The sequence below is a fragment of the Aythya marila genome (genome assembly GCF_965140915.1).
Source record: "Aythya marila genome assembly, chromosome: 7".
Lineage (NCBI taxonomy): Eukaryota > Metazoa > Chordata > Aves > Anseriformes > Anatidae > Aythya > Aythya marila.
Window position 1 is genome coordinate 25,088,019 of NC_139048.1, and position 19,901 is coordinate 25,107,919.

Below are 19,901 nucleotides of genomic sequence, written 5' to 3' on the forward strand. Positions count from 1 at the left end.
GTCAGAATGAAAAACTAGAACACACCACCACTGCCATCACTGATTGATTAATAGAAATCTACGTCCTCTGCTCCTTGGTTTAGACTCAGACCAAAAGTACTGGAAGTGGCTAAAAATAAAAGGTAAGAATCCTGACAGACTTTAAAACTGATGGAGTAATTAACAATGCAGTGTTGTAGATATATATGCTTGAGAATACACCATAGGAAAAAATCTGTTGAGTAACACAAAATATTCGACTACATCAGAGTATAAAATTATGCTTATGGTCCTATTACTTTCTGAAGTGTGCAGATAAGCAGGGTTTCTTTGTTCAAGTGTCAGTGAATGAGGGAGTTGTACATAATCTAGCATAAGCAATTTTCCTGAAAATGTATATTGAACTGCATTTTTTGGTTTGGGGGCTTTCTTTTGAGGGATCAGAGAGGAGGAAGGAGAGTAGGGAGCATAGTTGCTATTCATTGTCTGCTAGCCATGAGGTTAGAGCATCAACAATGGTCTGTTCTGTGCCTGGTTGCATACTCCGAGTAAGGAAGCAGCACATAGAAAAGGTAAGCAATCCCCAAAGTACCCTTATAAACGGGTTTGTAACCTCTTTAAGTGTGTATTCAAGAATGACCAAATCTCCTTGTTAGACTATTGGAGAACCAGCCAAAACAGGCCCTGAATTTTGTGATGGAACTGGTATTCGCTGAATAGTTTGACTCAGTGTGTAGCTCAGAAGACCTGAACTGTAAAACACTATTCATCCATAAAAATAATTCATGTGGTTGTGGCGCACATTGTTGGCCAAAGAAAGACTGCTGTGTGTAGAGCTGAGAGAACTAATCTTATCGCAAGTCAGTTTTGCAACCAATGTCCCTAAAGACCATGTTGCCTTCTTTGTTTTTTCTTTAAGTGCTCTGAAGTCCTTTGTTGTAGAAGCTGTACGGGAACTGCAGTACACGGAGGCTGGCACAGGAACTTTTCTGTGCCCGGTTGTTATGGGGAGCACGAGATGGTCTGTGTCCAGGCTTCCTTGCTGGTGGAGGAGCTGGTGGCAGCTGGCTATCTACTTCTCTCAGTTGGTTTCATTAGGATCAGGGGACTCGGAGAAGCCAGCTGCCGTGTTGGCATGCCTGCTAGAGGTTGTGCGTGAGGGACGGTGGTGATGGTGTTGGCTGTGGGCTGCTGCCCTCCAGCAGGCACCACGGAATAAACCCAAACGCTGAGCAATCGCTGCTCTCGTTTTGACAATGTGTCCACGTTATAACTGTTCGGCTGAACAGCTGCGAGTATGCTAGCATGTGGATTGTACATTTTGCTACTAATTAGTATATGGTGTGTCCAAACCAAAGCTTCTAATGCAAATTCGCCTGGATTTGTGTGGGAGCAGATCTGGACCTTGCCTTTGTGGAACAAGCAAAATCTACTAGTCATGGCATGGTGTAATCTTGTGCCGATTCCCAAAATCACCCATCCTCATTTTTGCATATTTGATGTGATGCTAATATCAACAATCTGAAGTGATAGTGTAAAGAAACTCTAATCTCACAACATATTACTCCCAATAAATACATTGTACAGACATCCTGGCAGAAATAAACTCAATCTAGGTCTATCTTTGGGACTCCAAATAAAAATACAATTAAAATAGTTTAAAGAATCAGCAAAGCATACTACATGTATGTGTATGTGTGTGCAGCTATCATCTAAAATCTGTTGGATTTTTTTTTAGTCTATGAAAACTACAGCCCCAAGTGTACCCTGTGCCTTCCAGCTCCAGGGCAAATACAGTAAGAAGAGATTTATTATATGGTGACCCATTATACAGGCACCTGGGAGGTAAGAGAAAGGAAGAGGAGTGTTTTGCCCTGACGTCCTTCCAGATATTTTTTTTCAAATAAACATGGTATGCTCAAATATTTATATAAAAATGGTGTTCAGTGGTCTCATTTAATTGAGGAGGGAAGTCAAATCCAGTGAAGTGCAGACGGCTTGTGTAGTTCAAGTGCAGTGTTTTGGGTATACTGCCCACACACTTGCAGAGAGAGAAGATCGAAATGAAAACAAGTAAGAGAGACTGTTGACAAATACAGCAGAATACTTGGAAACACTGCTTCAGCTAGTGTTCATAATACTGCGTATTACTAGTTTTTCAAAGTACCAAAAATTAACTATTGAAAACAATCTGAGCTTTAGATCTTAAAGCAAGACCACTAGGGTACGTTTTAAAACTTCAGTGGTAGCAAAACGGATAGGAGCCAGCTAATGTCCTTCTGACCACATGGCAGCAGAGGCCTCTAAGACTCGCAGTAAGGATGCTAGGAAAGCAAGCTCTCTTTTTCCAATATGTGTTTTCATTTGTCTTCCCCTTGTAATAAAGGCATCTACCTTCTGCCAGTATTTCCTGAGCTATGCAGTGAATTCTTTTGAAGATTATTAAATTGGCATTTTCTTGACTTTTCCTTCCTTTCAAAATTAATATCTTTAACATTTGACCAGTCAAACTCCCAGGCACAGCTTCTTCCATGCAGCAGTAGTTATCTCAGCACTGCAAACAAGACCCTTGCTAGATGCTGATTCTTACAGCACAAGCTGTTTTCCATCTATTCTGCAAGGAATGATTTCTAATGAAAAGAACAGCATTAAATTCTCAATGACAACCAACCTTTACTCATTTCTTCCCCTGTGGGATTTGATCAATCTCTGCAGCTTCCTGCTTAGACACCGTACACAGGGGATACCACTTTGGGGGCACAGCTAACCCATGAATAATTGAAGGAGTGGTTTTTGAGGGAATACTTCGAACATTCCCAGCAGCTACAGCCTGACTATGCATCTCCCATGTAACGCTCTTTACATCAAAGTTGGAAGGTGGCTTTTACTGTTGTATCATCTCTGTAAAACTTAGACTGTGTAGTAAGCCCGTAGTCTAATCTGTTGATACATTCTGATGCTTAGAACAAAATATTTTAAGGCAGGAATGATAGAGAAAGGGATAATAGGAAATAGTTTCAGAAGAGGAAACTAAAAGCCCATTGCAACCCTGAAAGAATATGATAACTAGACAATGGGAAACTTACTGCTTAATTTCACAGCTGAAAAAAGCCTTGATAATCAGACCTTATAAAAATACTTATTTCCCAAGATCTTGCCCTTAAAGGGAGGGAGGGAAGGAGAAAGAGGCAGAACAAAACATAAGTTCCAAGCTTGCTAAACATGTCACTTGGGATAACATCACTTCTGTTTGTCCTGAGTAAACACAATGCCAGATCAAGAGCCAGAGGATAATCTTTCACTCTAAATTGTTTTCCTGTAATATCTGAGGCTGCGCAGTACAAAATCAGGAGTGGAGAAGCTGTCCTCAGTCTTTTGCTTTGCCTGCTGATACAAGCATGATTTTATTATACAAACATTTGCTCCATTAATCGTGATTATTCCTAATCCTCCATTTTGCTTAATGGCAAAACATTTCACTGGAGGAAGAAAAAAATTAGAAAAAAATTAGATTAAAGTGAAGACTTTTAGGCAGTAAAGGCTACTAATTGAAACTAGAAGGGATTCTCCCATGATGTAAATTCAAAATTACAAAAATTACTGCTAGGATAACTGGAGAAGTAATACCTCAAAATCTTTATACAGGCATGTTTTTATGTGGTCTAATGCAGGTTTTTTTTTTTTTTTTTTTTTTTTTTTCCCTGCACTGTAAACTTAGCCTAGCTGTAGTAAACATTCATACCTGTAGTTAGACATACATGTATGTGTGTTTGTATGATGTGCATTGTTTTTTTTGGCTTCTGCAGGAATGTAGGGGTTTGGGTTGTGCGTGTATACACACAGAAACCTCTAAAAGCAAGTAAATCACAGAAGTGGATGCTGGAACTTCTTTTGTGTGTTATTTAGTGCCTGTCCTCTCCTGCAACAGCCCTGCTTTGAGGTTGTGGAATACAATGGTTTTTTGTGTGTGAAGTTTGAGGGGCTTTGTTTCATTATTTTTATTCCTCCGCAGGCTGTGCTATACAGCAGTGTAGAGGCCTTAAATTTTTTCTCCTCTGGTAGTGCTTTCACCAAAGCAAAGCTGCAGCATGTGGAGGTTGACGTAACCCCCCTTCCTCCCCAGCCCGGACGGTAAGTGCCAGCAGCGAGCTGCTCCTTCCCGCACCACAAACCCTGACCGGCAGGCACAGAGCTGGGTGCTGAGCATGTATGAGCGTCCACATGGACGCTTCGCCGAGAAAGTCAGCGACAGTCAGTGCTCTTGCTGGGTCTCTGGAGTGGTAGGACAGTACTTTGTAGTGACTGTTGAGGCCGAGTGTTATTTAGTAAAGCTTTTGAAAGAAAATATCAGACCAAAAGACAAAAACGCTCAAATACTCGTCAGTAATTTCTGTTGTTTCAAGGAATTTAAGCCTACATAGTTGTGGGTCTTTGGTTATTTTCAGTGTCTTGTTTTAACACGATTTTAGATTCATAGTGTGGCATGTGGGTTACATCTGTCATTAAGGAGCCCCAGTGAAACACAAATTCACGTGGTTGAAATGTCTATCTCTGAAATCAGCTCATTTCTGTACACTTTCTGTTCCAAGCCTCCTCCTGGTCCCCCACCTCCAGGTCCATGAGGCGTGAGCCGGATTAGCTCAGTGGCTCTTATCAGGCCTCCTTTTCCTGTTACCCCCAGATAAATTTATATGACTTCAAGAATGAACTCCAGGCATAACCTTAAATCCTGCTGGGGACAGGAGCTGCATTTGCTGAAGCTCTGTGCTGGTGAATAGTACCCCACTGTGCTCTATATGGGAAAGTGTGTGGGTGGCAATTTACATGGTAAACAAAGGCAGGCAGGGAAGGCAGATAGTTAAGCTTATGTTTCTTAATGCTTTCGATCTCTTTAAAACGTTGCTGTTGAGAATTAGCAGCAAGAAATATCACAAAAGGAAGATTGGTGTAGATTTTGCTATTTTAAGTACCAATCTTTAATTAAAAGGAATTTTAATGCATGTTTATTGTGAAATTCAATTTATGATTTGAATTTATTATTTGAATTTATGATTTAAATTTAGGAATATCAATTGTGCTGATCTCTTGGTAGTAGCAAATAAAGACTATACCTGCATCTGTTCCCTTTAAAGATAAATGGGAACCTTTTATTTCATCAGCAAAAAGGGCTCACAGTCTAACAGCGGACGTGAGATCATCCCCCTCCTGCTGCCTTAAATAGGTTCTTTGCTTGTTTGTCATCAAAGGTGTAGGGAGGGAACATGAATTAGATGGCAAGGGAGTAGAAAGAGTGTCAGGAAGTATTGACATCCTTATTTGTGCCGTGTATCTACTATGTGACCTTGGACAAGTCTCTTCACCTATGCCATATCCTGTTATTAGATTATAAATCTCTGCTGGGAGAATGCGTGTTGTAGTTCGCTTTGGTATCTGGCAAGGGGTCTGTAGATATCAGTGTAAAACAAATAATAGAAATAAGGGCAGCATTTTTTTCTGGAACACTAGCTTTTGCTGGAGACAGGGGTTTCTGCTTCAGCCCAACTCTTCTGCTCTAACACCCAACTTAGTGGCAAACAAGGCTGCAGCTCTGCTGCCTTCCTAGAACAATTTTTAGCAGGAAAAAAATATTTTTTTTTCAAGATAAATGTTCTGAGTGACTGTGTAGCCTTTGAAAAGTGTTACAAATACATTGAAAAAAAATAAAAATAAGATGTGATTAGTTGCAGTGTTTTTTCTTAGACTGAAGTAGAAATTTTCCTGTGGCATGGGTGTACGAGTTGTGTGTTTAAGCCGAGGTTACCACGCACACTTCCCGGGGGAAGGCTTGTCATCCAGAAGCAGCCCTGCCATGTGGTTACCGATCCCCACACACATCCTAACGAGTACAGCTCATGGCACTTCGGGGAAGTAACTGGTTTATTCCGTGTGATGAACCTCTTGTTCCAGTTCACCTCTCGTTTTGAACTGCTGCCCTGCATGCCTGTGCTGACACAGGGAAGGAGCCTGGCCTGGGAGATGCTCCCTTCCAGCTCGCTGACTCGCATCCAGGCTGCCTGTGTGTGCTGCCATGCGGAGAAGCTGCTGCTCTGAGCGGAGGGAGAGCTCCTTGTGCAATGCTCCGCGTCACGAGGGTTTTGCTGGTACAGCTGGCCACAGACTGCTTCCATCCCTGTGCTGAGTACGGTTTGCAGAGTGGCTGATCTGTGGGCATTCAGCGCACTGTCTTCTGCAGGACTTGCCGGGAGATGTTTTATGGATTTGCATGTCACTACGAGGAAGAACTTGCTTGATTATTGCAATTCGGCCAGCTTTTCTCTGGAAAAGCATACAGATCTGGAGGAGCAATTTTTTTAAAAAAAGAAAACACCTTTGAGGCACTTAGGAAACAGGAATTATATTTTTCAAGATTTTTGTTTCTAACGCGCTAACAAAAAATAGAGACAAGTGAGATTTCCACACAACAGTCACTTTAATTCTAGGACTTGAGTCTTTAATTTCAAAATAACATTTTAATTCAAGATAACATAAGAAAGATTACCTTTTAATGGCTTTATAATGTCAGAAAGGATAAATATGTCAGTCTAATCTATGTGCCTGCATAGAACCAAGAGTCTCCTTTGCAATAATATTTCTATCATGCTGTTTAATTTGTTGAAGCTTTTAAAAGATGTCATGTGATGCTGTAATGTAAAAAGTAAAAAATTAAGATAGCAGAGACATGACATGAATACAATGTAATGTTCACATGGTTCAAATTGCTTTGAATAATATTCATATGCTGTCCTTATTTGTTCCTTGGGCATGACTTTGCTAATAGCAGTGAGGGTATTGACAAAAGCCTTTCCTGATAATTACATCCTAAATATAATTAAATATGAAGGTGGTGCTAGCAAGATGCTAATTGGCTTACTAATAAACTTAAGATTTTTCACTTTCTGAGAGCCATGAAATCAGAGCACTGGCTCTAACAGTTCTCCAAAAGCGGAGACCGCTGCTCAGAGTGCCGGAGTGAGCCAGCGGGCTGTCCTGCGCTGTCATAGCGGGGGTCAGGGCTTTGTGCATAAGGCACTGGCGAAATGCTGGCTGTGTATCCACGGGACCTCAATTAATCCCACCATGTAGAAGAGGTGTAGTCCTATTCGCTGTCATTTCTTGTCCTTTTTGATTATAGGCATACTCTTTTTGTTTTATGTACTTACCAGGTTGATTGTTGGCTTAGAGCACTGCTGCAATACAGGCAGCTTTAATGGTGTTTGCCATCGTGTGATAAAACCATTTGGGATTGTCTGTGTAAATAGGGGATATTTCAACTCCAACCATTTTTACCTGTTATCAGTTCAGCTGTTGCAAAGGCAACAGATGTTGCTTAGACAGCCCGCTTTATTCTTCCAAAAGCCAAAGCTCTCCTGGAAGAAGGCTGTGTAATTTTCAGAACCAGTCTGGAATGGCAGCAGTACAAGACCAGCAAGACAAAAGGAAATGGAGGTTTCAGCAAGTGCCTCTGTAAAAGTTGGAATGCAGCTGATTCACAGCAAGGCAGGCTGCTGTTCCAGGACATGGTGTGCATGTTGGGTAAGCGTGGCTACCGGCAGGGGCTCACGAGGAAGCCTGGCTTCCCTCAGGACATCTCAGCTGGTTTCACCTCAAGCTGTCCAGTCCCTTTCTCGGAAGCTGTCTCCTCTGCTGCAGCAGGGCTGGCAGAGCTGCTCACAAACAGCGGCTGCTGTCCTGCTCTGAATGACAGTCTGGTTTATTAAGGAAAACCAAAAAGCAGTGCTCCTGACATAGTAATCTGTACAGTGGCGGTCTACCTATGACACATGATGCGCGAAGCCTTGAGCTGAGGCCGCTACACAAGGATGACCGTGCACTGATGGCTTTCAGTAGCAGCACGTTCCAGCAAAGGCTAGAAATCATTCAGTCTACCATGAAGTAGTTGTAGGCAGTTCAGGAAAAAATATTGCAAGTAATTGGCAGGAAAAGCCTCTACTACTTTTTTTTTAAACAACCTATTTTTCCTGAAATTTCTCTCTATGAAATAAAGGTTTTGAGTTATTGCTGGTTTTGCTACAAGGCAAGTTGAAGTTTAGCTCATCCCCTAATTTATCAAATACAAGGGACCTACAGTTGAGTCCAGGTATAGGAACATACATCTGCTGAAACTTGTTGTGATACAGTGAAATTTTAGGCCCTGGTGAAGTATTATATCAAACATGATTTTAAACCTATTTGTTGCATCACTTAGAGTTTTTGAAACCTTTGACTTTATCCTGTAACTGCTCTCAAGAGCTGATTTTTATCAAAGTTTCATTATATAAATCTTTTTCAGTCTCGGGAAGATAATGCATCCTTGTGCAAAACTGGCTTCTCACTGAAATCAATGAACAGCGAGAGCCAGTTGCTTGCAGGGCAGTGCTATTGTTGCAAGGTTATCAGGAGGTGAAAGGTGCTAATCAGCTATTGGCTCCAATAACTCCTATGAGGGAAATATGGGGAAAAAGATATCTCTTTTTGTAAATGAGATAACATAGTGGATGACTAAGGAAGGATTCTGACCTTTGCTGTAAGAGGTGCAAGTGCAACAAGATTTTGAGACTTTAGGAAGAGGAGGCTTAGATGCTCCCATCTGGGTTGTAATGGGGAGACTTCTGCAAGGAGCATTCATAATGCTTGTCATGGGTTACAGCTGTGTATCCTGCTTTAAAAAGCAAACCTTTTTCTCATGCCTCTGAACTGCTGGGCTTGTTTGGAAGAAAGAAATACCACAAAAAAGGCTATTCTTGAAATATTTGTAACCATTTGGGAATCGGGAAGAACTGAAACTCTCCTAGGATTTCTAGACCAAAGAGATGCTGGTAAGTATGTCGGCTTCTGGAAGCCAGCCTGAACCTCCAGGAGTTTGGAGGTTTGTATGTTGCTAGTGGTAATTGATGATGCCTGAAAAAACAGTTTAATATATTGGGTTTCGAACAAGGAAAACTTGCTGTGAAATATGGATTGTAATGTATTTTAAAACATTAAGAGAGCTAAAGAATTATTTTGTTTTCTTCCCCCTTCTGTTTCTGTTCCCAATAAATCTGAAACACTGGTGTTATGGAAATGATTTAAGAGGAGACCAGTAGACACTCTTAAATGTGAAAGGTAGACACGTTAAGATTCTGAACAGCATTTTGCTCTCTCTCCTTATTTGAAGAAGCATCTCTTTAACATTTAACACTATTAGCACATCAACGATGTAAAAGATGATGGTAGCATGTTTAAAATATTCTGTGTATTTTTAACTATCTTGTATATGTTGTCATCCTGTGTTTATAACACAACGTGTAGTAAGTTCAAAACCTTGAAAATTCCTTATTTGTGTAGTTGTGAAACGTATGAGAAAAAGGATTTTTCAGGCAGTCTACTGAGTTCCTATCTCAGATGAACTGGAAATCCAAAGTCATTACCATTTCCTATGAACAAAAAAGTTGTAGGAAAAATTGCTTTGAATTGGTGTCTCTTAAACGAAGCAGGATGCTGTCCACCCTCCAGCTTCTCAATAGCTTTGTCTATAACACAGCTCTATAACAAAAATATTACTATACCTGCATTGTTGCTTGAACTCTTGAGCTGCAGTAGCTGCAGTGGTAGTGCACTCCTGACCGAGACCCTGGCTTATTTTAGCCACTGTCAGAAGACTTGACACTCCCAATTATTGAGCCTGTGAAACTTCCAGTATCCACGGCAGGGAAAGTTGGTATTTCAGAATATTTCAGATTCAGACACAGTTTTCTGAGGGAACTTTATTTCATCAGGAAAGCCTATTCAAATCAGTAATCCTGGGTCTTTATCCAACAATGAGCTGCATGCAAGTAGAAACCAGCTTGTATGGAATTGTCTTGAAGGTTCAGTGCCTCTGAGTTACTGAAAAGTATCTTCAGAAGATTACAGATAAAGCTACTTGGTTTAGGTTCCCTTTAGACTTTATTGCTGTTGTTTTTTGACCATTTTGGAAATGCCACCTTGCTGTGAAAGGGCTTTCCATGCAGAGGTCTTGCAGATACCAGCAGATAGGAGGGAAACAGGAGCTCCCAAGGAAGTTATCCCTTACCACACCTTTCCTCTCTTGGGTGTTAAAGACTGTTTGGAAAGCTTGTTTGCTTTGGCAAAACTTGTAATTAAATGAGCAACTTTCAAGAAAAGTTTTACTAATAACTTAGCAAAGGTAGTGTTCTAACAGTTATGCTGTGTCTTACAGCTTAATTTATTGATTAATGTTTAAGCAGAAACAATTGAGATGCAGTATATTTTGGCAAACTAGCTAGTTCTCGTTTGCATTTGAAAACAATCAGACAAAACTCTAAAGCCCAGGAAGAGCTGTTGTATCTTCATTTTTGTTCTATTAACATTTAATCTGATTTTAAGGCAGAGGAAAAAATGCGGTTTTGGAAAATGCTGTCATTTAATGCTCAGTGATAGTGTCTGCAAATTGTCGTCCCTTGAGCATTACCTACTGTTGCGAAAAGGGAAGCATGCTCGTATTTTTATTATACCAAAGAAATCAGTACACTCTGTTTTTATTTAAATATATATATATGCATTTAAATAGTAGTGCCTAAAAGTGCTAGTAAAAGTTTTGAGATTTTTGAACTATAAAAATATTTACTCATGTGCTAAGGCTAGATTTTAGAAAAACACATGAACACGCTTAACTTTGGTCTCGATCTTATTTTGCAGGGTATTTAGTGTGAAGTTACCTGTACATGTTAGTGCAGTCCTGACTCAGAGCTGTGTCAATCAAACAGCTTAAATAGATAAATAAATACATAGTTCCATAGAGATTAAGTGAGCTCCAGCAAATCCAGGCTTTGGAAACTTGCAAGTCCAAGGATCTTGGCAGAACTCTCTTTTATGTCAAAACTAAAAGTGGGTATTTTTTGTGGTTGATTGGCCTATTCAAAGGACAGAAGAGAAGGAATTGACCTATATTAAAGGGCAGAAGAGAAGGAATGCAAGCGAATCTGCAAAATGCTGGACCTACAGGTAACTGGGTAAAACCACCAGATTTTGTTCGCTACACACACACAAAGCAGGGAGAAATGCTGTTTTCATCTTCTCCTTTCCTGAAATTGCTTCTAGACCAGCAAACAAAGTGGATAGCATCTATAAGAAAGGCTGTATCCATGTTTGCAAAGAGTATGCTTTACCAATCAGGCAGAGTTTAGGAACAGGCTTACTTAGCAGATCCATCAAATGGGGAATGGATGAGAAATAGCCTTGAGTAGGATAGAAGAGTTTTCAAAATGGCAAAGGAAATCTTTTACAGCATGGTGAAGGACTTTACCACACCAAATTCCAAAGAGAAAATGCTTCTTAAATGCTCAGCTACGTGTTAACTACTTATATATTTTTAAGAAGAATACTGTCTTTAAAATATGTTTTAAAACAAACACACACCAAAAAAAAAAAAAGAAAAAAAGCTACTTTTCAGCAATAACTAAAGGCAATAAGCCAAGACCAGGAGATGTAGGTTCAGTTTTGGTTCTATCAGTCTCTTGTATGGCTTTGGAGAAATCGCTGGCTCTTTCTGGGACTTAGTCTCTGTCCTCCAGTCAGAGGTAGAATCATTTCTGTCCTGCCACTGACAATCTTGAAAATGAAGCTTGTAAAGTTTTTCAGCAGTAGATGAACCTAGGTGTTTTTTTTTTTTTTTAAATGTGCCTGACCATTATTCAAATGTAGTCTGCTAATACTGCTGCAATCAATTAAAAGTAAGATTGTGTTACGTTTTCTTTTTGCATACCAAGCCAGGTTATAGATGCGTTTGACAAATCAGAAATACGAAACTTGTTCCCCTGATCCCCACTATCTCATTCTTGTTGGTAATTATGCTATTTGGTCCCAGCAGAAGAGAAGCTTGTATTAGTGCAGGTCCCTCTGGTTGGTGCTGCACACCTTTTCTCTTTTAACAGAGTATATTTCCTAACAGTTGGTACATTTTCAATTGAAAGGTTTGTTGCAGTCTCCTTAAAGTGAAAACAGAAACATGAGGTATTCAAGTTGGAAAAGGAAGCAAACAAACAAACAAAAACCACCTGCAACTTGTGCGGTACTGTTCTGTGCTTTTTAATCACATTGGGCAGCATCCCAGGGGTGCCACTTTACCACTGCTGCCAGCCAGTGACTTAATCTTAAGTAGGATTTTAATGAAGATCCTGGTGAGGATGTAGTAAAACATCCAATAAAGGCACTAGTTACCTTTTTGTCACTTTCAGCTCCTGCAACATACAAACTCCTTTTACCAAAGGCTATTTTGTACTGCTGACAATCACAGCTCTTAAGGTTTTTTACTTTCCCTCTGTCCCCACAATTTTGTTTTAGGATCAAGCTGAGACTTGTTTTTGTTTCTCAGCTAGTCTGAGCCCCCTCCCCAGTCTGAGAGCAGTTACAGATGCTCTCCGTTAAGATCAGCTTCCTTTGTTTAGCCTTGGAGATGAAAAATCCCTGCCCTTCCTCCCTTCCTCCAACACTGATTACCTTCTGTAAACCTGCTTCAACACCTTGTTGTTCAGAAGAGGGTCGTATGGGATGGAGAAGGGATGGGAGAAAATGCACTGGGGAGGGTAGCGGGGGAAATGAGAGTGCTTGACTGTCTGTGTAGAGATAGATTTCTCTAGCTACTCCACAAAGCTTTAGATCTTTACAAGCTTCCTCCCAAGTGCCTTTGTTCTTTGTACAGCTCACTTTCAAACCTGGCATGTGGAATTGTTTTATTCAAACTTTATTGAAAGACAAGATGTACCTTAGAATTAGAAATATGATGGGCTGTCAGCCTCCTCCCCAAATTCCATCAGATCTCGATAGTTCTTAATAAATGAACTGACAGCTTATTAACCAGATGGTACAACAGGAGCTTCATTCTGATGTGAAGTTTTAAATTGTGTTGTTCTAACAGGTATGCAATTTATATCTACCTCTTCATCTTTGGGAATGAGAAGTGAGCAAGGAAAAGTAGTTTTTCCCCTGATTTGCGGTCATGTTAAAGAATTCGAACTATGTCAAAAGTTAGGATTGGATATCTTGCTGAAATATTCTCAGGCTCTGAGAAATTAAATGACGAGTTATTTAAGGATTCAGTGAAAACTTGGAGTATTAAAGAAGCTTAATGCTTTTTTTTTTTTTTTTTTTTCTGATTCCTGGTAGACAAACATCATATCTAACAGCAAAAAGAAATAAGTAGTTAGTTAAGTAGGCTTACAGGATCTTAATTTAAATGTTTGACGGAAACTAGACAACTGGCAATGAAGAATAAGTGTTATTCTGTTTATTGCACTACCCATACCTTTTCTACCCACTGTAAATATTGTTGCATTAAAAGCTGATTTAAAAAAAAATAAAAATACCAAACACCACAGTGATTTTCTTCACAGATATAATTATATTCATTTTCTATTTCCACAGCTAGTGAAGTGCCTTGCTGAAGGACAGGCATAGCGACACCAAACTTCTCAAGTGTCATCCAAATAGAGGTCATACAATTTTTCATTGGTAGATGACTCGCTTGGTAAAATTGGTCTGAGGATACAGCAGTAATGAGGGAATGGTGCTGCTAGCTCCATATTGCTGGGTGGTTTTGCAAAACTGAGTTTTTCTTCCTCAAGTTGTAGAAAACTGTTAACACCATGGAAACTACCACTGAGAATGATTCTTGTGTTTATCTTTTCACGTGGAAGGTCAGATACAACTCAAGTGAATTGGGGACTGCAGTGTTTATCAGATCTATGACCACTTCCTTTATAATAATTAAATCATAGTGTACAAGAAATGGTGCTTACAGCCCAAAACTGTCAATACATTTTTCAGAGAAACAGGTTGGAACAAATCAGCTTCAACTTCTTATCCAAGGTGCTGCCCTGTGGGACAGCCTGGGCACGCCACAGGGCGAGTGGCTCCCCTACCTACTGTTTTTTCTCTGTGAGAAATCACGGGATGCTTCACGAGTGAAATGTGAGCTCTGACATGCCTGGTGGCCGCCGGACAAGTTGTCTGTCAGTGGAAGATAAGGATTTTCAGCCTGGTGGGGCTTGCTGTGCCAGCACGGCTTTGTGTGGGGTGCTGGGCCGCAGCTGCGCGTGGGCCTCAGCCGCGTGCACCTCACAGCACGCTCTGACTGAATGGACATGGAGCTGGCAGTGTGATTGTGCGCCATGGTCAGCTGCCCCGTGGTTCATATCCTGTATTCATAGGTTGTGTGGACCTGTATTAATAATTATATTTACCTGTTGCATGGAAAGTTCATGTTGTCTCTGATTCAAGGGCTGAACTTCACTGATCTCACACTGAATCGTTCATTGGGTGTTGCTAATATTTATACAAAATCTCCTCTGGCTGGTAAATTTTCTACCTTGCAGCTTTAAATCCAAATATCATTTTCCTTAGTACTCCCTTTATCACAGGCTAGCTACGAGTGACAGACAGCTCAGGTAGGGTATTGGTTTGGAGGAGTACCAGCAGCTGCCATCTCTCTTCCAGCATTACCTTTTGATACCCAGTAAGGAAGCCATGCAAGAGCTGCAGTGCTGTGAGAGTATTTGTCAGGGACAAAAATAAAGGTTCTTATTAGCCTTTACTCATGAAGGTGTGTGCTGTAGTATTGCTGTTTATTCTGAAGACCAAGAAGTAGAAAATAGTGTATGCTTTCATCAATAATATATATGAATCAGGGTCAGTTTTTTGTCTTTCACGTTAGTGTCATGATTAGACTTAGAAGAAACATGTCTCTGTACACTTGCGACTTCTGCGCCGTAACTATTCCAGATTCCAAAAATTCCTGGACACGCTTAGGCTTTCTCCAGGAGCTTCTGCTGGGCGGGTGAGTACCTGCCTGGTGCGTGTGGTTCCACCACGCTGCACTGGGGAAGCCCGCTGAGCCCGGCACCGGCCACAGTGCCAGCCATCAGACACGCCTGCATAGCCAGCATGCACATTAGCTCAGAGAGAGACAGAAAGCTCCTGGAAAATAACTGGAACAGACCTCAGAAAAACAATAGTGAACTAAATTAGTGATTTTTTTTCTTTCTTTCTTTTTGAAGGCAGCTGTCTCCTTGTACAGTTGTTGGCAAAGTAACTGAATGTTAAGCAGTTTGTCTGGACTGAGAGTCACAACTGTTGGGAATCTTTGGATGCTGAGATGGAAGTTTCTTGCTGCGGAGGACAAGTTAAAAATTTGAGAGAAAGAACACAGTTGAGTGATACAGAATTTTGTAGATTTCCTCAGCACCAAAATGCTGTTTTCAATAGACACATCTCTTGAGTTCTGTGTTGAGGCTGATATCCATGTTATACTTTTAGAAATAGATGTTCTGGCCTAAACAAAGCTCTGTCTTACCCGCCCCTCTCCTCCTTTGGAAATTTATCAGAAAGATGTGAATTACATGTATTCCAGCTTGTGCAGTCTCCATTATAGTTCTTAAGCCTGAGCTTATGCTTGACTGCATCTCACACAAAACATGGTAGTCTGCTTTGCTATTACTTCCTTAGGAAGCCTTGTAATTAGTTTCTTCAAGAACTTTCATAATATTCCAATGAAATGTGAAATCCTTATGAAATAACTTATCTTCCTAAGAAATGTAATGCTATCTTTTCTAATAGAGTAGTAAATACTGTATTTTTAAATGTCATTTATCCAATTAGAGCTTCAGACTGCATCTCATGTCATGATCCTTTCATGTAGTCCTATCCAAGACCATGGGTGTCTTAGGACAAAGCAAAAAAGTGATTGCTAGTTTTTTCTCTGTGTTGTTAGTGATTTTATTATGTGAGTTTAATGGAAACTCACACAAATACTAAATTGGAATGTAAGTTTATAATTATGTGTGTAGTGTAAGTTAAGGATAGAGGGTGAATGGAATGGACAAATGGGAAGCACAAGAGCACAATTATCATTGTGTATACTATGAAAAATCACTACAAATTTAAATGAACATTTGAAACATAAACATACCTTTGAAAACTAAAATTAAATACTAATATAACTTATTTTTTTTAATGAGAGGGCAGTTTACTGTGTAGGAGAACCAATAAGCCACAGTTTGGTCAATGCCGTTAATTGGAAGAGGCTGAAATGATCTTTTGCCTTCAAAAATTATATGTAAACATTTTTCTGTTTTGAGAATAATTGTGGGTATTAGAGTATGGAAATAATGACTATAGTTCATACTATGGCAATAGTAATATATATGAGAGACATTACTGTTGATTCTGACTTATTAATCAATGTCATGGTTTGAGTATGGCATAGAAATAATTTCTTCCTGTTTCCTTCCTTTTTCTCTTCTCATCTTTCCAACCTATGTCCTTTCCCAACATATTTGGTGATGATAACAAAGCAAATGACTTGCACAGTAAAACATGTAAAAGAATAAAAACAAAAATGAACCTCTCAAGCACACGGTTCTGGGATATATAAATCTATTCCCTTTTGCATCAGGAGGAATTTAGTCTTAGCTGATAGATACTGTGTTTTCCACTTCGATGTTCAGGTACTGCAAGGCTATCATTCAACCCTTTCAGAAGGGATTTTGGTCCAAGAATCTCAAAAAATTCTTTCCAATATTTTTAGTAGAAAAGATTTCACCCACAAAGAAATGAGACAGAGTAATTAGGTCACTTGCCTAAGGGCACATAGTTGAGTCAGTGTCGTAAACAGGGAACAAGCTTGAGTTCTGGAACCAACTCCCTTGATATGAAATTTGAAAACACTTTTCCCTAATTTTACCTTCAGAAGGTTCAAATGCAAAAAAACAAAAACGCTTTTAAAAAAAGTGATACATTTTTTGTGTGTAAATAACTTATATAAGTATCACAGATAAAAACAATGAATGCCCTCAGGAAAGAACTGTGCTGCCTTTTGTTGGTGAAAAGGGGGATAAAACCTACCATTTCTTGCTGACAAAACTTATTTAGCAGTGTTTTTCTATAACAAAATCTGGACATCCACATATTAGTTTATCTTACTGATCTGCTAAGTGTTTCAGGCATTCTTGAGAGTTTTAGCACTTGTGACTATTCCTTAAAACATGTCAGTATTAGGCCTTTTCAAGCATTTGTAGATTTTTGCTATACTGCATTCTCTGCTGATCACAAAAATACATAGTGATGAAGACAGTAAGCTATTTGTAAGTATTGCAGAATTGGAAAAGGAATCTTTTTTTTTTTTTTTTTTTTTTTTTTCATGGAAGATGTCTGTATATACCACAGAGCAATAATGAATTATGTGTTAAAATCACAATTAAAAAGGCTTTGTTACGATTCCTATGAATCCGCAAAAGGTGATTGTCTCTTTGACACAGATACTTGTATTTATAATGCCTGGTGGAAACAGGATTTTTTTTTCCTTAGATGTTGTGGAAGAAGGTATAGTGTCTGTCACTCTTAAGTTTATGCTAAACTACATCTTCCATTAATTTGTATTAAAACACAGTTATAAAAAACCTCAAATATTAACCTGAATGTTGCTAATTGATGTCTTTATTTAGACGCTTATCTAAATATTTGAAGACACAAAAAAGTTTTAGACACTTCTTAAACAGAGAGAGCTAGCCTGTAGGTTTCATGATGGTGCAGCACAGACTTATTTTCTATTCATATTTAAAAAAAAAAAAAAAACACAAAAAAACATCCTCATTTAGTTCTATGCCTGAAAAGAATAAATGTTATGTAGAAGGTTTAAAAATATTCTTAATGGAAATTTAGACAAGGAGAATTTTCAACTTCAAGAGGCTTCTCTGCATTCCATATGGACTGCAGAAGTTTGTAAATATCAATATGGAAAAGTTTTCAGAAAAGCAGGGTAAAGAGTGGGCTTTAGTCAGACTTGGCTAAGTTGTTTTGGATTGGAAAAAAAAGATTTTTAAAATTCTTTTGCTGTTAGATCTCACTGTACGTTCTTCTTGTGGTATCTTGGAGATCTTGTACAGTGTTTTTATGTAACACATGCAGTTAAGGCAAGTGCAGGTTGTTAACTTATATGGGTAAGTCTGTAAAAATCCCATTTGAGTCCTCAAGCAAGAGTACAAAGGGTTAAGGTAAGTTTTTTCTGCAAATACAGCAACCATAGGGAACCAACTTTGCAGTTTTATTACACCCACTGAAATCATTATCCCAAAATTATTACAAAGACAAAACATAGCATTTTTAGTACAATGAAACTTTTATGTTGTTTCATAAAAAAGGCTAAATAGTTTGTATTGCCACATAGGGGATGGGTGTTTTACCTGTATTGCGGTCACCAAGGTTTCCCAATTCAGATAAGCTGTTTTTTAGCTGTTACTTCAAACCTTCATGTTGCTTCCATTAGAGATTCCATATTAAGTAAACAGTCTGCGATAAAAGAAATTTCACTTAAGTAATTGTCGGGAAAATAATCATTTTTGGAAATGCTTTTTAAGCATTGTGCTTCAGTAGTGACTTACCATTTCTTTGAGTTACTTTATTTCTTGCTTAGTTGACATAAAAAAATGTTGATCCTCTTTTTGGAAAAACGTTCAAGATCTGACATTTTAACTTAATCATAGTATATTTATCAGTGGCAAATGGGGTACAGTGGAATTTTTTGAGCCGGTCTGGTCATTTAATGTAGTTGAAGGGTATAGTTTATTTGATAAGATGTGCATTACTCTGATAGCTTATTCCATTGTTTTGTTGTCCAAATCGCTGGGTGTGTAAGAATTAGACTTTCAGTAGTCACACATGAAATTAAGTTCCATAAACCTTTGCTTACCTCCATGGAGGGAGCAGTTAATTTGTAAGTCGGTAAACCTCCAACCTAACTGAAGTGCTTGGACAGCTCAGTCTGAGAAGCTTAATTTGCTTAATTTTGTGTAATAGGAACTTGCCACCTTGGAGATTTTTTTTATTTTTTATTTTTTTCCTAGAAATGCTTCTGAAAGTAAAAATCAATCTTTTTCTTTTCCTCTCTCTAGTCTTCGTGTGGAAGGAAATACATCCTGCACATGAACTGAAGTATGACTGTAGGCTGGTTGTTTTAAGCAACACACGCTCTTTTGATGAATTCCGGTCATTCTAAAAAGATAAATGATGCAACAGTTACAGAAACATATAGCTTTCCTTTGAATTAGTCTTTTGTAACATAAGTAAATTATCCAGAAGGCACTCGAGCACAACACTTTGATAATACAGGTGTTTAAATGGTAATAGCTATTGGAATTGGAATGGGAGTGAAACAATAAAGTCATTAGGGTGTTACAACATGAAATTAAGCTATCGCTATTACTGAGCAATATTATTATCCTAAAGTCTGCAACTCACAGAGCAAATGAAAACAATGTAATACCCCTCTAACAGTAGTTTACATTAGGATTTAGTTTAGCCATGATGTTTGCTAGTGTTGTAATATCTTTATTAGACAGCACTTGTGAGCTGGTGCACTGTATTGTAATACAGAAGGAACAGCATAGAGCTGCTGAACATCTATCTGAGTAAATCCCTTTCCTTAGAAAAAATCATCTGTTGTTTAAAATCCTCACCATCGTGGTGGCTCTCATGTTACTGTTAGCAAGGGTGTAGAATATTAAGAATTTCATGTTTAATATTTAAAATAACTATTAATACAGAAAATGAATATTTCCTTGATTTCTCTATGAATATGTATAATTGTAATGACAATTCTCGTTGTTTGCTCTAAATTCGCGGCTTCTGATTGCTCAGTAATTGTTCTTGATCATTTGTCATGTGAAAACGAAATCGATGTTTATGACTACAATGGCAAAAAAAAAATATCTAAATAATTTCACTTGAACCTGACTTAGTCTGAGTGGAAGTTCACAAGGACAGCGTTCTGCTTTCCATTTATTAGTGCACTAGTGAAAAGAACTAATTTGTTTTCATTGTTCAAAACCTTGGCACTGAGACAATTCTTGCAG

General features: G+C 38.9%; 1 protein-coding gene across 6 annotated transcripts in view; it reads left to right on the forward strand.

Moving 5' to 3' along the window:
• Window positions 1–19,901, forward strand: part of ZMIZ1 (zinc finger MIZ-type containing 1) — a 347,031-nt gene that overhangs the window by 131,920 nt on the left and 195,210 nt on the right. The window contains exon 4 of one of the 6 annotated variants that reach the window (XM_082764519.1): window positions 2–122. The exons of the other annotated variants lie outside the window; for them this stretch is intronic. The gene's annotated coding sequence lies outside the window, so the exon portion shown is untranslated. The remainder of the gene's footprint in view (window position 1; window positions 123–19,901) is intronic. 6 annotated transcript variants of the gene reach the window in all.